The sequence below is a fragment of the Cetorhinus maximus genome, chromosome 13, assembly GCF_964194155.1.
Source record: "Cetorhinus maximus chromosome 13, sCetMax3.hap1.1, whole genome shotgun sequence".
NCBI lineage: Eukaryota > Metazoa > Chordata > Chondrichthyes > Lamniformes > Cetorhinidae > Cetorhinus > Cetorhinus maximus.
The window spans coordinates 63,162,021-63,178,516 of NC_135891.1; the positions used below are offsets into that span (position 1 = coordinate 63,162,021).

The 16,496-nt window shown below is 42.9% G+C and overlaps 1 protein-coding gene across 4 annotated transcripts in view; it reads right to left on the reverse strand.

The window, feature by feature from the left end:
* LOC144688640 (engulfment and cell motility protein 2) overlaps window positions 1-16,496 on the reverse strand; it is a 218,015-nt gene that overhangs the window by 182,949 nt on the left and 18,570 nt on the right. For 3 of the 4 annotated variants that reach the window (XM_078555444.1, XM_078555445.1, XM_078555440.1), the window contains exon 1: window positions 9,864-9,951. The exons of the other annotated variant lie outside the window; for it this stretch is intronic. The gene's annotated coding sequence lies outside the window, so the exon portion shown is untranslated. Of the gene's footprint in view, window positions 1-9,863; window positions 9,952-16,496 lie in introns of those variants that run through there. 4 annotated transcript variants of the gene reach the window in all.

Consider the following 16,496-nt stretch of genomic DNA (forward strand, 5'->3'; position numbering starts at 1 on the left):
AAGTCTTTCTCGCACATGACTGTAAAGGAACCCACCTAATTCCCCAGTTAAATAAACGGAGTACATTTCTACTACCCTGTGAATGAAGAAGTGCTTCCTGAATTCACTCCTGTATGGCCTATCTCCAATTTTAAAAATTATGCTTTCTAGCTCTGGATATCCCCACCAGAATAAATGAATACTCTTTATCGATTCTACTGAAACCTTTTCTCATATTGAACACCTCAATCAGATCACCCCTCAATCCTGCACATTCAAAGGAATACAAGCTACAGTTATCCAACATAAATGCACACTGCAATGTAACGTAATTTAATTAATGACAGCATCAAGGTAAAGAACCAGCACAATGTGCATACATTTCACATTTGCTAATCATGCTGGTGAGGTCTGGGAACAGTTCACCCGTTTCCCCTTTTCTTCTTAGGCTTCTTCCATCCAACACTGATATCCTAAACAAAAACAAAATGTGTAATTCTGATCAGACTCCTAGGTTTCAAATCCTATACCTCATGGAGTACAGCTTCTCTTTTCCTTCAGACCCCTCGGAACTGCAAGTTGTCAAAGACCAAGCTAACCAGCATTGTTCTTATACTGAGCCTTCTAAATGCAGAAGTTTACTGTAGTAGATTTAAATTTGCTGAATTGCAGCATTTCCAACAATATCAGCACAATTCTGAGAAAATCTCACACTCCAATTCCCACTGAATCAGCATGTGGCTATTTGCATAATCTCCCTAGCCCGTTTTCAACTGCAATGTTGAAACCAAGGTCATCCACACAGAAGATTTTTCATTCCCTTTCCCACTTGAGCTTCAGGTGTTGCACAATAACGCAACATAGCTCGTATGGGACAAGGCTGGGCGAGGCCATCATGCATCCCTTACCACAGGAGAATAACACTTAGCACCACTGGAAACAGACATGGAGAAGCATTAGGATCAAGTTGTTGTGGCCAGATTTTCACCCCTTTTACTGATTGCCTGGCTTCCAGAGGAAGAAGTGCTATAGTGAACAACACCAACAACTCCTTGCATTTATGGACTGTTTTAAGTATAATAAAATCGCCAAAGGGCTTCAAAAGGAGCACAGACCAGAACTGACAAAGCCAAAGAAGGAGCTATTAGTCAGCTGAAAGATTGGTGCTTTACTTGTTGAGGCACTGAATGTGAATCCAAGCCGAGATGATAGTTAAGAAAGATGCTTTCTGCTGGCTATATGTCCAACACCTGAGGCAAATCTGGACAAACTCCACCCAGCGAGTCCACAATAGAAGGTTGCTCTCAAATGGACGATAGAAATCAAGGCTCCTTCACCAGTCCTGAAGGAGGAAGCTCATCCCAACAGTCATGCTGCGTTGCTGATTGGCCTCCTCTATATTTCCTGCATTTCGCATTATTTAGATTTCCCAACACTTATTTTAATTAAATTAGCAATTTCACTCAGACCCTGAACAAGTGCAAGGTTTGAGCACAGAAGGAAGCCAAATGGAAATCAAATTTATCAACTATTTGATCAAGCAATTAAAAAATAGTTGAACTGGCAAGCTATGTTTCCATTATCCTGCATCCTCCTGTGCTTTGAATATTTACCTACCTAAAGAAAGGCATGAATTTATATAGCGCCTTTCATGACCTCCGCTCATCCCAAAGTGCTTTACAGCCAATGAAATACTTGTAGTCACTGATGTAATGTAGGCTGCCAATTTGCACACAGCAAGTGTGAGGATCGATGTTTTTAAAAAAATATTTTGGGGCAATATTGTATTATTCTATAAAGGCAGCTAGGTATCCGTGCGTGTGTGCTTTAATTGAGCTGTGCAAGAGTTTGATAGGAGTCAGGTTGTCTGGGGGTTTGGAAACATGAAAAGGATAGAGGTGTTAAGTTGAGGTACAAGTAAATAGGCTAGATCTAACATTTGCCTTTTTAGATAAGTTGAGAGTTTGTTTGAATATCAAAAGGGGAGTCAGAGGTATAAAGGAAAATGTTTGCATCTTGCAAGAATTCATAGGTAAACTAGTAGTGGGGATATGATATTTTATTGGCCCAAAAGCAAAGGCAAGATAGAAACATGAAAGATCTTATATTTGGAAGAGTTTGAGTTTCAAAGAGGTGTGTGAGAACAATGGAACAAAGATGAAAGGGGAAAAAGATATATTAGAGTTACTATGATAGCCGTTGAGCAGGAGAGAGCTAAAGATTGTTGGAGGTAGCTGGAGCTGTTGAGATAGCTGGAGCTCTGGGCTCGGAGAGGATGCAGTTTGAATCATCTATCCAGTCAAGCCAGTAAAGTCTTGGGCTGCCTCAAGCAGTTTTATTCTGAAGTGAATTCCACCGCAGAGTGGAAGAGGGAAAGAACATGTGGTACGCCTTCATTGAACTTACAGCAGTTTGCCTTGTGTAGTATTACTGGATTTCATATTTAAACATCTATAAGGGAGCGTTGCCTGGAAGGTGTTTACTTTACCAAGTAGAGTTTTTGGGGAAATGCTTTGTAAGATTAACTTAATTGTATAACTGTATTCTCGTGTGCTCAAGTTTTCTTTTATATTTTGTTAATAAAACTTTTACTTCTAATTTTTAAAACTCCTAGCAGTGCTACTGAACCTCTTACTGCTGAGATCAGTACGTCTTCTTCACATTATCAGAATACAAAAAAAATGCTGTGGCCCGTAAGCCAAGTTTCCCTCTGGGATTTGGTTTGCACAGCAATTAACACCGGCTGTGGTCATCACACAAGCTCCAACAAACAGAAATGTGATAATGACCAGATACAAGTACAGTGTCTCAAATCCGAAAACTGGTGAAATCCAAATGCCATGCATGAATTTTAATTATTATTAGATCTGTAAAATAACTTACTGGTTTATTCGGCTAGGTGCTGCATTGGCGCACTGACTAGTTATCAGCTGTGAGCCTGTTTTTAATCTGTGGTCAGAGCGACCTTTGACTCCACCCAACCCAGCTTGTCTTGGTTCACCCGACCCAACTGATCCAAAGTGTCTGACCCAGAAACTTGCAAGATCTAAAAATCAGGCTCAGACTCGGTACGGAGGTTGCCGGTTTTGAGACGCTATAGCTGTAATCTGTTATTAGTGATATTGGTTAAGGGATAACTTATTGGTCAAGGCACCAGGATAACTCCCCTGCCCTTCTTCTAAAACAGCACAATAGGCTAATCTAACATGCCCCCAGGGGCAGACGAGGACTCAGTTTAATGTCTCATCTGAAAGATAGCACCTCCAGCAGTGAAGCACTTCCTCAGCACTGCACTAGAGAGTCAGCCTAGAATTTGTGCTCAAGTCTCTACACTGGGTCTTGAACCCGCAACCTTTTGCCTCAGAGGTGACCACTGAGCCAAGGCTAGTCTAAAGGTGTAATAGTCTGTGCCTTAACCACTCCCTGTGGCAATCTACTTCGTACCTCAGTAGCCATCTCTGTAAAGGCTTTTCCTTGCACCTGTGACAACTTCAAACTGATGGCCCCCCCCTCCATACCACCTCCATGACATGATTTCAAAGAAGAGCAGGGGAGCCCTTGGTGTTCTGGACAACATTTATCTTTCTATTATCACCACGACTGATTATCTGGTCATTATCACATTTCTGCTTCTGAGAGCTTGCTGTGCACAAACTGGCTGCACTGTTTCCTACATTACGACAGTGACTACACTACAGAAAGTACTTCATTGGCTGTAAAGGGCTTTGGGTTGTTCTGAAGTTGTGAAAAGAGCTATGCAAATAGAAGTCTTCCTTTACCTCCATTTTTTTTCTAGACTTGTCCCATTTCACTCCTTTTTTGCTTTGCACCATCACATTTCCTATTTAATCACTCATGCCCTATCACAGGCTCTCTGTTGGTTCTTTTCTTACCCTTCCCTTTTCCTTAGCTCCGTACTTACATAAAAACTGTTAAATCTCTAATATCTTCCAGTTCTGATAAAAGGGCATTGACCTGAAACTTATAACCTTTGTTTCTCTCTCCACAGATGCTACCTGACCTGCCAAGTGTTTCTAGCATTCACTATCTTTAACTGCAGATTTTTAGCTTGCCACAGTCATTTGCTTTTATTTAAGAAATTTAACCAAAAAAGCCAAGAAATATTAGATAAAAATAAAACAGAAGGCGAATGGGGAGAAAAGGACAAGGGAACAGAAATTACATTTGCAATGTATTTTCTTAAGATATAATTTCAGGTATAAGAAATAGGAGTCCAAGAAGGTCATCATCCCCTCAGGCATTTATTAAGATCATAGCTGATCTGATCATGGCCTCAACTCCACTGTCCTGCCTATTTCCCAATAGTTCCTCAGGGTAGTGTCCTCGGCCCAACCATCTTCAGCTGCTTCAGCAATGACCTTCCTTCCATCATAAGGTGAGAAGTGGGTATGATCACTGATGATTGCACAATGTTCAGCACCATTCACAACTCCTCACATACTGAAGCAGTCCATGTCCAAATGCAGCAAGACCTGGACAATATTCAGGCTTGGGCTGACAAGTGGCAAGTAACACGCGTGCCACACAGATGCCAGGCAATGACCATCTCCAACAAGAGAGAATCTAACCATCACACCTCGACATTCAATCGGATTACCATTGCTGAATCTTCCACTATCAACATCTTGGGGGTCACCATTGACCAGAAACGGAACTAGGCTTGCCATATAAATACTGTGGCTACAGGAGCAGGTCAGAGACTAGGAATCCTGCAGCAAGTAACTCACCACCTGACTCCCCAAAGCCTGTCCACCATCTACAAGGCACAAGTCATGAGTGTGACGGAATTCTCTCCACTTGCCTGGATGAGTACAGCTCCAACAACACAAGAAGCTTAACACCATTCAGGTCAAAACAGCCCGCTTGATTGGCAACTCATCCACAAACATTCACTCCCTCCACACTGACACACAGCAGCAGCAGTGTGTAGCATTTACAAGATGCACTGCAGGAACTCACCAAGGCTCCTTAGGCAGCACCTTCCAAACCCATCCAGAAGGACAAGGGCACCAGACACCGCCACCTGGAAGTTCCCTTCCAAGTCACTCCCCATCCTAACTTGGGAATATATCGCCATTCCTTCACTATCACTGGGTCAAGGTTCTGAAACTCCCTCCCTAACAGCGCTGTGGGTGCACCTACACCACATGGACTGTAACGGTTCAAGGCAGCAGCTCACCATCATCTCCTCCTCAGGGGCAATTAGGGATAGGCAATAAATGCTAGCCTAGCCTGCGATGCTCATATCCCATGAATTAATTAAAAAGAGTAATTTTTAAAAAATCAGTCCTTCCCAGCCTTGAATATATCTAATGACTCAGTCTCCACAGCTCTCTGGGATAGACAATTCCAAAGATACACAACCCTCAGAAGAAACTCCTCCTCATCTCAGTCTTAAATAAGTGACCCCTTATTCTGAAACTATATTCCCTTGTTTTCGTAATGAACTAATTAAGGCAACATTTCAGTAACTATATTACTATAATAGTCTGTTTCAGCAGCGTGTGGGAGCTGAAAAATCTTTTAAAAAAGTAACGGCTGTCCAGGGAACCAGGAATTTCACTGCACTTGCCAGTAGTTGTAAAAGGTGGAAAGAAAATGGGAAAATAGCCAATTATATAAATTCCCTACATATGTTTTATACACAACACAAACGACCACATTAAAAAAAGCCTGCACTACAAACACAGGGCAGAATAAAAGTGCATATGAAACAGTGTGCAAAAGTGATCATTTTGCACAGAGTGCCAAGTTGCTCTATGGCAGCTGTGGAGTACAAGCCCATCAGCTCAGGATCTCTGCAGTACTGAGGTGAAGCAGGTGGGCAGAGATATAAAATAGAAAGAGTCATCTTTGGGAAATTGTTTCTTGCCTCCTAGCTACCCATTGAAAAGTGCGATTGGCAGGGATCCCGAAGCAGATCGGCTGCCTGTCACTCATCTACAGTTTGCACACTTGGTCCGAGGGAAACTACGAAGAGAAAAGAGGCATTCATAGTCTCACAATGTTTCCAACAAACAATAATGTAAAAGTTCTGGCTGGAGATTCAAATGACATCAGCCAAAAAAACTGCCAAATCAAATGGCATGCAACTCCCTTGAAATCCTATTAACATTTTTACAATGAACTCCGGATAAATGTCTTCATCCAAATTAGGAATTCCAAAGGAGCATTCACTCCCATTGTAAAGAATTCCTGGTTTCAACATTTGCTGGAAGGATCAGTTGACACAGCAGTTCCTGTGAGTGTGTCTTTGACTTTCACAAATAGAAATGGTCTTAACAGTCTCACTCTCTCTGCCCTCAAGAAACAAACAGTCTGAAAGATAATCCGACAGTTGTCGAAATAAAATAACAACCATAAACCATGAGCCGAGGCTCATGTACTCATCACAATCCATAAAGAAAGAAATAATTACATTTATATAGCATCTTTCATAGCCTCAGGGCATCCAAAAAAGTGTTTTGCAACCAATTAAGTACTTTTGAAATGAGTTTACTGTTGTAATGTAAGAAATACAGCAGCCAATTTTGCACAGAGCAAGCTCCCACAAACAGCATTATGATTATGTCCAGAAAATCTGTATTAGTGATGTTGGTCGAAGGATTGATCAAAAGCATCAGGGAGAAAGCCTCTGTTGCTCTTCAAAATATTGTCAGGGCATCTTTCATGATCACCTGAGGGCAGGCAGAGCCTCAGTTTACCGACTGAAAGATGGTACCTCTGACCATGTAGCTCTCCTTCAACATTGTGCTGGAGTGTCAACCTAGTTTGTGTATTCAAGTCTCTGGAGTAGGATTTGAATCCACAACCTTCTGACTCAGAAGAGGAGTGTACTACACACTAAGCATGGCTGATGCCCATGCTGGAAGTGCAAGTGTGCGGACATGAAGCAAGGACAGGATTAAGCTCAGCCAAGATGTAGTCTCTTAGGCCAGAGACATTATTGGTAAGGCACACAAATAAATAGCAGCCAATTAGGCAAAATACCAGCTGACAACAAGCAGTAAGTCAAAACCTCCAGAAGAAAGAGAATAGTTGCTGGCAAATGAAAAGAAAATTCTATTCTTCTGAGTGAGTAGCTGAGTTTAGCCGAAGGGAGCCAAGCAGACAACAGCCGGAGTGTTATAACTTGCTTCCTGCACATCTCTGGCCTGTCGGAGGCCTAGGATTAATAGGGTTCATACTTATGATCACTAGAAAAATGACAATTTTGAAGTCCCTGTAAATGAATGTCCATTTAAGACATGCCTCCAAATTTGTCTTGCTCTAACTCCCTATACAGGCAAGCAGCATGTCAACACTCACTGCTTTGCCTCATATATAGAAAGTGGGCACTTAGGTGAAGGGCTGGAAAGTTGCCATCACCTGCTTCCTAACTGCAAAGGGAGGTCATCAAATGCAGGAATCACATCCTAGTCACCAACACAGGAACAGGAGGAGACCACTGAGCCACTCGAGCCTGTTCCACCATTTAGTTAATCATGGCAGATCTGTATCATAACACCATGAAGCCACCTTGGTTCTGTAATCCTTAATAGGCTTACCAAACAAAAATATACTAATCTCAAATTTTGATTTTTGTTTTTATTTACCCCAGTCAAAACAGTAGTTGGAGGGGTTAGTAGAAAAGGTACATAAAGGAAATAGTGGCAGATTTTCACTACCTTTTATGTGAAGAAGTGCTTCCTGACATCACTCCAAATGGCCTAGCTCTAATTTTAAAGTTATGGCCCTTGTTCTAGACTTCCTTATCAGATGACCACAAAGGTGGAGGAGCACTAAGAATTCTTAGATTTAAAAAAACTTGCATATTGGTATCTTCCAACCTATTACAGAATTATACAAGTACAACTCCAAACTCCAGCTCTGAATCTGCCTTCAGGGCTTGCAGTTTGCTCACGTTTTAAGAACATCTTTTCCACTCAACAATTCATTGCTTTTCCTGCCAAATCCATCCAGCTCCTAAATATTGTTCCAAAATCTGAGGTGGTTCACCACCTCTTTGCACTCTTTCTTGGACAGAAGACAAGAAAATAGAAGTGCTCTTTTATAGATAGTCATTTCAACTGCCAACATTTTTTTCCTCTCTCGGTCATGACGTTTCTTGTCTCTCCCTCACGTAAGTCAATATTACTAGTCTGTGCTGTTCTGAATGAACCACCTTGTTCCTCCTAAGCTGCAGATACATCTGCCGACACACACTATTCCTGCAACCACACCATGTTGAGATCTAGACTCAATACCTCATAATCTTAATTCATGCTTTCCTACCATCTGAAAAATGTTTGGACTCTTCACCGCTCTCAGCCTTCCCTTCTTACTTAAGCTTTAAAATCCCAAACTTGATATCATCGAATCACTACTTCCTAATATACGTCAACTTCTCTTTCACCTCTTAACCTTGGTGCTAACCTGCACTAAGGATTCTTGGCCCATCGCCTAAAATTTCATTAAAAAATCTTGCATGCGCACAAGCTGTGCATCAATTTTCTTCTGTAACGAATTCCTCCATCTACATTTATAATGGAAAACACCCATGTAAACTTACTATACTGTAATTACATCCTCCTACTATGGGAAGCAATGCAGCATCACTGACAGCACAGGTTTACCTTGATAAATGCAGACATGGAGATCTATAAAGCAACACAGAAATAAAGACAGATTGCATGGCTTTAAAATGAGGACTGAATTACATCTGTACAAATTATCTTCCACCATCTATCCCAAACTCACTTGAAGATTACAACTTGATGTTCATTCCCCATGTGTAACATCATAGCAGATCAACTGGTGATGTTTAAAAAAGTGATTGATGGAAAACAGGGGAGGTGTGGCTATGTGGGAAATCAGAAGATTCCCTGACTGCTTCTGTGAAGGATTCCGCAGCATTGGCATATCACAGGCCCCCAATCACCCCTCTCCCAGTGAGTATTCCAAGAAATCCTGCACCCTTTCATGGAAGTTAGACCACTCCTGAAGGGGGTGCACTCAAATTGCATTTTTAACTCTCAACCTCCATGCAGAAATTTTCAAAATGGTGGTTTGGCACATCTGACAAAAAAAGGAAAATCCTTCTGATAAAGTAAGAGGTACATTAAAATACTTTTCACACTTCAGGTTCATCATTTGAATATTTAAACTATAGAATACTCTATGCTCACCACCTTTTGCACACGATAGATTCAGTCTTCAACTGGATACAGTACTGTCCAGAATTTTTCTACATGCCCATCATAAAAAAAGAAAATAAAACTGTCGCACTTGGGAAATAATCCTTTCAAATAGCCTGAACAACAAGCATACTTGAAAAAAAAAGCATTTTTAAATATGCTGCATCTAAGAGCTGGTGTTGTGGATTTTTCAGCATCAGTCTCTCCATATGGCTGCTAAACAGCTCCAGCCTTCCTCTCGCAGGTATGAATCATTCTGCAGTCCTCAGTGTGACTACATTTACACTCTGGTTTCATCTAATTAAATGATAATTCCTCTGGATGGTTATTCATTCCCGTTGTACTAATATCTCCATCTCAAGGCCACCCTGTTCTGCCTCCCTTAGGTCAAGCTTATTTCTTTTTTAAAAAGAAAAACTTTATCTAATAAGGATACATAAACAATATCAGGACACGATTTATCTTGCTGGCACTAAATACCTCTGAGGTAATTAAAGATAAGCATTTGTTTGCTCGTTTTGAAGAACAGTTGTTATTAAATTTAATTAAAAGAAACAATTTGAAGCCCCAGTGTCTCCTCACAGACAGTTGCATTGCTGCGGATGGAAAGAATGTGAGGAGGTGGGTGAGAGGGAAATACATAATTAATATCCAGGGACATCCTTCAGTCTCTCCTGCCTATGTTACCTGAGCTCCTGATGCAGTCTCCTCTCCAGCTCGGTCTCTGCTGCTCTGCTCTCTCTCACTGCCCGCGCCTCCAGCTCATATCCCTGCCGGCAAGGCGGGACTCCCTGCTCAATCCTGCCTTCCTATTGGTCCAACCTGCAGGCGGGGCCGCCCTCAATCACCCCGGTCTGGGTTCTGATTGGTCTTTCCGACTGTCAATCATAACCCAGTTGCAAAGCGGTGCCTGGCGACCTTTCACTGTAAACATTAATTAAAGCGAGCCCGAGAGCGCCCAAAGTTATGGAACAATCATTACATATTGCTGCATATTCTGCACAGTTTATCCATTGTAAACCAGCTGGCGGAGAATAAATGATTTTATAAGCGCAACGTTTAACTGCAAAGTCGCACTCAGGATTTAATAGTGTACACCTCTAAATGATATTAAAGAAATACCTGCATTCCTATTACCTCCTCAACGCGACCCCAAATGGTTCACCGCCAATGAGTTACTTCAGAAGTGCAGAGACCATTTCTCAATGAATTTCCACAACAGTCCCGCAAAGAACAGTAGACTTGCCAACCCTCCAGGGTTGGTCTGGAGTCTCCAGGAATTGCAGATCAATCTCCAGGAGATTGCTGTGTGTAATCCTGGAGAAAAATCATAGGGACATTAAAAAAGATTGGGTTTTTTGTCCTTTTCTTTGATCATTTCTCTTTATCAGATATAAAAATGTTGAAAATGCATAAGAAAAGGCTGTCTGACTGACAGTCAAGCATCATCCAATTGGGTAATGAGTCTTTTTGCTTTCCAATTGGCAAAGGAAGGCCACGCATCACAAGGATAGTTGTGTTGGCCGACAAATCACAATAGCATGGGGGCAAGTCATATGATGTAACCTCCAGGAAAGCATTTAATCACACCTGTCAACCCGAAAGAACAGTGAGATCAACAACCAGACAATATGGGCTGAATTTTCTGGGCATAGAATATTTTTGCCCAGGGGTGTGGGGGAGTCTATTTACGGGTTCATCAGAGCAATGTGCCTTCAGGGTCAATTTTCTGAAATGTGACCAATTTGCAAGATGCTTCTGGGTTCACCCATCAATTAGGGATGGATGGCAGGTTGAGGGGGATGGAAGGCTGATCAGCATGCTGGCAGCCTTCACAGCCAATGGAGCGCCAGTGTGCTGCTGGGGTGCAAGCCTCAAAGGAGGGTGGGGTGAAATGGCTGAGGGAACCATTTCTGCAACCCGGGCATTGTCTGTGAGAGCAGTCGAGCCTCTGCCTGCAGATGTCCTCAGGCTTGCCATTTGCACCATTAAACAGTCAGCGCCAGTAGGCTGTGTTCATCTTCAGTTTGGCACATTCACATTGATCACTATACCAATAGTTGACACACCGCCGAAAATATTCTATGCCCAGAAAATTCAACCCACATTGTCTGGTCATTGATCTCATTGTTCTTTAGGGTTGACAGGTGTGATTAAATGTATTCCTGGAGTGTTACATCATGTGACTTTCCCCCATGCTCTTGAGCTTTAATGCAGCCAAGAAACTAAACAGTTCAATACAATGATACAAAATGGCAGTGCCCACCTGGGAACCAGGCTCTAGCCACCAGAAAGTGATAACATATAGTGTGGCGCAGATTGCATCCTATCATTATGACACTTCAACTTCCCAATGTGCTGCCGCCTTCTCTGAGCAGCCCAGGTTCTGATGCAAGTTGGGGCCTGTATGACACTGTCTAAACTGCAATGCCCTTGCAAAATTGTTGCTGATTTCCCATTTAATATACTTAATTAGCTTCCTGGCAATCCTGGGTGCATTGCTTTATTACACACTCTGGGAAAAATGAGAGGAAGTGGGAACATGTTGGGGAAGTGTCACAATACATTTTTCTCTGATTTTGCTCACCAACTATCCCCCAACCCCCACCCCCCTCCTCCAAGCCTGCCACTAAGTGTATTTTAAAACTCCTCCCCCCTCCCCATGTTGATTGAAGGGTGAATTTTGACCAAGACACTTCCTGCTCTTCAAATAGTACCATGGGATCTTTACAATCGACTGAACAAGGCAATGGGACCTGATTTAAATGTCTCAGCTGAAATATGGCATCTCCAACACAACAGCATTCCTTCAGTACCACACTGAAGCATCACCTTGGATTATACACTCTAAGCCCAGGAACAGGATGTAAACAGGCAACCTCTTGACTCTGAAGTAAGAGTGCTCCTACTGATCAAGGCTGAGACTTGAAAAAATTAACTGGTAGGCAGGACTCCTAGAGACAATATCATAGTGAATTCAGTGAGGACACATCAAATCTGTTGTACACAGAGATAGCCATCCTCTCTTTCCTGCACCCTTTACCATTGTAGTTCAGTTCTCCATTGAGCAATGCAAGCAATTCAACTTGAGATCAATGAGAGCAGGATGGTGTTTTGAAATGGCAGGCGACAGGAAGGTCTGGGTCATGCTTGTTGTCAGACCGAAGTTGTTCCACAAAGCGGTCACTGAGTCTGCGTTTGGTCTCTCCAATGTAGAGGAGACCGCACTGGGACCAGAGAATGCAGTAGACTAAATTGAGGGAAGTGCAAGTGAAGCGCTGCTTAGTTGAAAGGAGTGTTTGGGCCCTTGGACAGTGAGGAGGGGGGAAATAAAGGGGCAGGTGTTGCACCTTCTGCGATTGCATGGGAAGGTGCCGTGGGAGGGGGTTGAGGTGTAGGGGGTGATGGAAGAGTGAACCAGGGTGTCCCAGAGGGAACGGTCCCTACGGAATGCCGATTGGGGGGGTGAAAGGAAGATGCATTTGGTGGTGGCATCATGCTGGAGTTGGCCAACTCCCTCCCACAGCACCTTCCCATGCAATCGCAGAAGGTGTAACACCTGCCCCTTTACTTCCCCGCTCCTCACCGTCCAAGGGCCCAAACACTCCTTTCAACTGAAATTCGCTGCCCCTCTACATTGGAGAGGCCAAACGCAGACTGGGTGATCGCTTTGCAGAACACCTTCGGTCTGTCCGCAAGCATGACCCAGACCTTCCTGTTGCTTGCCATTTCAACACACCACCCTGCTCTCACGCCCACATGTCCATCTTTGGCCTGCTGCAATGTTCCAGTGAAGCTCAACACAAACTGGAGGGACAGCACCCCATCTTCCGATTAGGCAATTTACAATCAAAATTAGACTACCTGTTTATTCATCTCATTGTGGAATCTGACTTGATACAAAATGGCTGCAACAGACAGAATAACAGTCACAGCAATTCATTGTATATGAGGATCTTTGAGATGTTTCAGAGGTAAACATACAGAGAAACAAATCTTCAGAAAGACACATAGTGTGCTCCTCTGATTACATTCTTTGTCATCCAAGCTCCTTTTCCTGCATTATGACCCCTATAGGTGCATTATTAAAATTGGGTGGTATTGGAAAATAGTTTGGGAAGTGCTGATCTATTCTCTAAGCAAGCTCCCAGGGACAGTGCACCAGCAGAAGTCTGCATTAGCTCACCTTGAGCCTTGCTGGTCCTCCAGTCTATTCTTGATCACCTGCAGTTGCAGATGTGCAAATAACCTCACCAGGTTTATACCTGTAACAAACTATCTGGCAAAATATCCATGTTAACTTGTAACACAAAAACAGAATTATCTGGAAAAACTCAGCAGGTCTGGCAGCATCGGTGGAGAAGAAAACAGTTGACGTTTCGAGTCCTCATGACCCTTCGGCAGAACTGAAGTATAGTTAGGAGAGAGGTAAAATATAAGCTGGTCTAAGGTGGGGGGCGAGGGGAGAGAGAAGTTGAGGGTGGGGTGGTTGTAGGGATAAGCAAGCAGTGATAGGATCAGATAATCAAAAGATGTCACAGATAAAAGGATCAAAGAGGTGTTGAAGGTGGTGATATCTAAGAAAAGTGCTAATTAAGAATGGAAGGCAGGATACTCAAGGTACAGCTCTAGTGGGGGTGGGGTGGAAAGACTAATAAAGTATTAGTTGTAGATTTAAAAATAATGGAAATAGGTGGGAAAAGAAGAATCTATATAAATTATTGAAAAAAAAGGGAGGGGGAAGATTATCTGCTCCTATCACTGCTTGCTTATCCCTACAACAACCCCACCCTCAACTTCTCTCTCCCCCCATCCCCCACCTTAGACCAGCTCATATTTCACCTCTCTCCTAACTATACTTCAGTTCTGCCGAAGGGTCATGAGGACTCGAAACGTCAACTGTTTTCTTCTCCACCGATGCTGCCAGGCCTGCTGAGTTTTTCCAGGTAATTCTGTTTTTGTTTTTTCATGTTAATTTGTAGTTGGGCTGGAGCCAGAGTTTTATACTAAGTTAATAGTGCCTGAAGATTAGGAGACATGGGAGAGAGGTAGTTCCAGCACCACTATTTTAATGGCAAAGGTTTTCTAAATTAGCAGCTAAATAGCAGCACTAACAAGTGTTATTAACAATCCCTGCACTGAAATATTACAGATGCCATTCTACATAAATAGGAGCTGCAAGGCTACAAGTGTCTTAGCATTAATGCATATTCAGTTTTCAGAACTGAATTTTTAATAAAATTAAGCACTGAAACTTCACTTTAACAAAAGGCAAAAACAGTAGTTCGATGCATGTCTCCAATGAAGCGTCCCCACCTAGTGGACTATCTGGGAAGTATTTGATTTCATTTTTTCACAATTAAGCTGTAGCTGAACCACCTGCAACCAAACCATGAAGTTATTATTCACACTGTAAGAAGAAAGATCTTGAATTTATACGATGGCTTTCAGTCACTTGGTTATACAGAACTTGAATATTGCAGAAAAGAGAGACATGTTGTCAAAAATTTTCTTCTTGCATTCATCAGGACAAATGCAAGAATGCCAAATTTCAAACGATCGCAACAATTTATACTACAGCTGAAAAGAGTGCTAACTGGTTGGCAAGTGGACTCTGATTGGCTGAGACTTCGCCATACAGAAAACAACAGAGAAGTATAGGATCCCCATACTCCGTGTAATTCAAAAAAGGTGCAAGGCATGAACATATTCTTCTTGTGTGCAAGGAATGGGTCCCTGCATATGAATGTATGTCACTCCTGGCAAGCGTAAATGAGCCACATTAAAAGTTTGACTAATTACCTTAAATTGGCTGTTCGTGTAGCCATTAGCACACTCAGGAATCTTCAGCAAGTGCTGCCCAATCATGGAATCACATCTAACAGTAAACATTTTGTTTTTGGTTTTGCAAGCACGGGCTGGTTGAGTACAGTCTGTACTCTGCCCATTACGAACAGCCGGAGGAACATGTTGTTTGATCTGATCAGCCAATCACTGGGACATATGGCCTACATCCTGGCATTGCACCAGCACTGAAATTCATATATAATGTTGCTCAGCGCAGCTTGACACAGAAATAGAGTGTATCAAAACTACCCTGCAGGACAATGGCTATCCTGATCAGATGTATCACCATGTATCACACGCACTTGCAAATTGGCCAAAGGCCACCACCTTTGGACCTCAAAAGTGCCCCATCTACCTCAAATTATCCTGGAAAGACAAAGTATTTCAAAAACTTGAACAGAAACCTCCTGCCAATTACCACGTACCGCCCGCCCGCCCCCACCCACCCCCCCCCCCCCACGCCCCTTCAGCTGATGAATCAGTGCTCCTCCATGTTGAACACCAATTGGAAGAAGCACAGAGGGTGGCAAGGGCACAGAATGTGCATCACCAAGAGTGGCTCGGTAGCATTACTATAAACCAAGCTGGCTGAGTCCTAAAGAACATAGCTGCTAGACTGGGTCTTTGGCAGGTGGTGAGGGAACGAACAAGAAGGAAAAACACACTTGATCTTTTCTTCATCAATCTACCTGGCACAGATGCATCTATCCATGACAGTACTGGTAAGAATGACCTCTGCACAGTCCTTGTAGAGACAAAGTCCCGCCTTCACATTGAGGGTACGTACCCTCAATCGTGTTGTGTAGCACTACCATCATGCTAAATGGGATTGATTTTGAACAGATCTAGCAACTCAAACCTGAGCATCCAAGAGGTGCTGTGTGCCATCAGCAGCAGCAGAATTGCATTCAACCACAATCTGTAACCTCATGGCCAGGCATATCCCCCACTCTACCATTACCATCAAGCCAGGGGATCAACCCTGGTTCAATGAAGAGTGCAAGAGGACATGCCAAGAGCAGCACCAGTTGTACCTAAAAATGAGGTGTCAACCTGGTGAAGCTAAAACACAGGACACAAGGAGCAGAAGCAGCATGCGAGAGACAGAGCTAAAAGGTGCCATAACCAATGGATCAGATCTAAGCTCTGCAGTACTGCCACTTCCAGTCATGAATGGTGGTGGACAATTAAACAACTAACTGGAGGAGGGGGCTTCCCAAATATCCCCATCCTCAATAATTGGGGAGTCCAGCACCTCAGTGCATTTGAATCCATCTGCAGCCAAAAGTGTCAAGTGAATGGTCCATCTTAGCCTCCTCCTGAGGCCCCCAGTATCACAGATGCCAGTTTTCAGCTAATTCGACTTATTCCACGTGATATCAAGAAACGGCTGAAGGCATTGGATTCTGCAAAGGCTATGGGCCCTGAAAACATGCCAGCAATAGAACTGAAGACTTGTGCTCCGGAACTAGC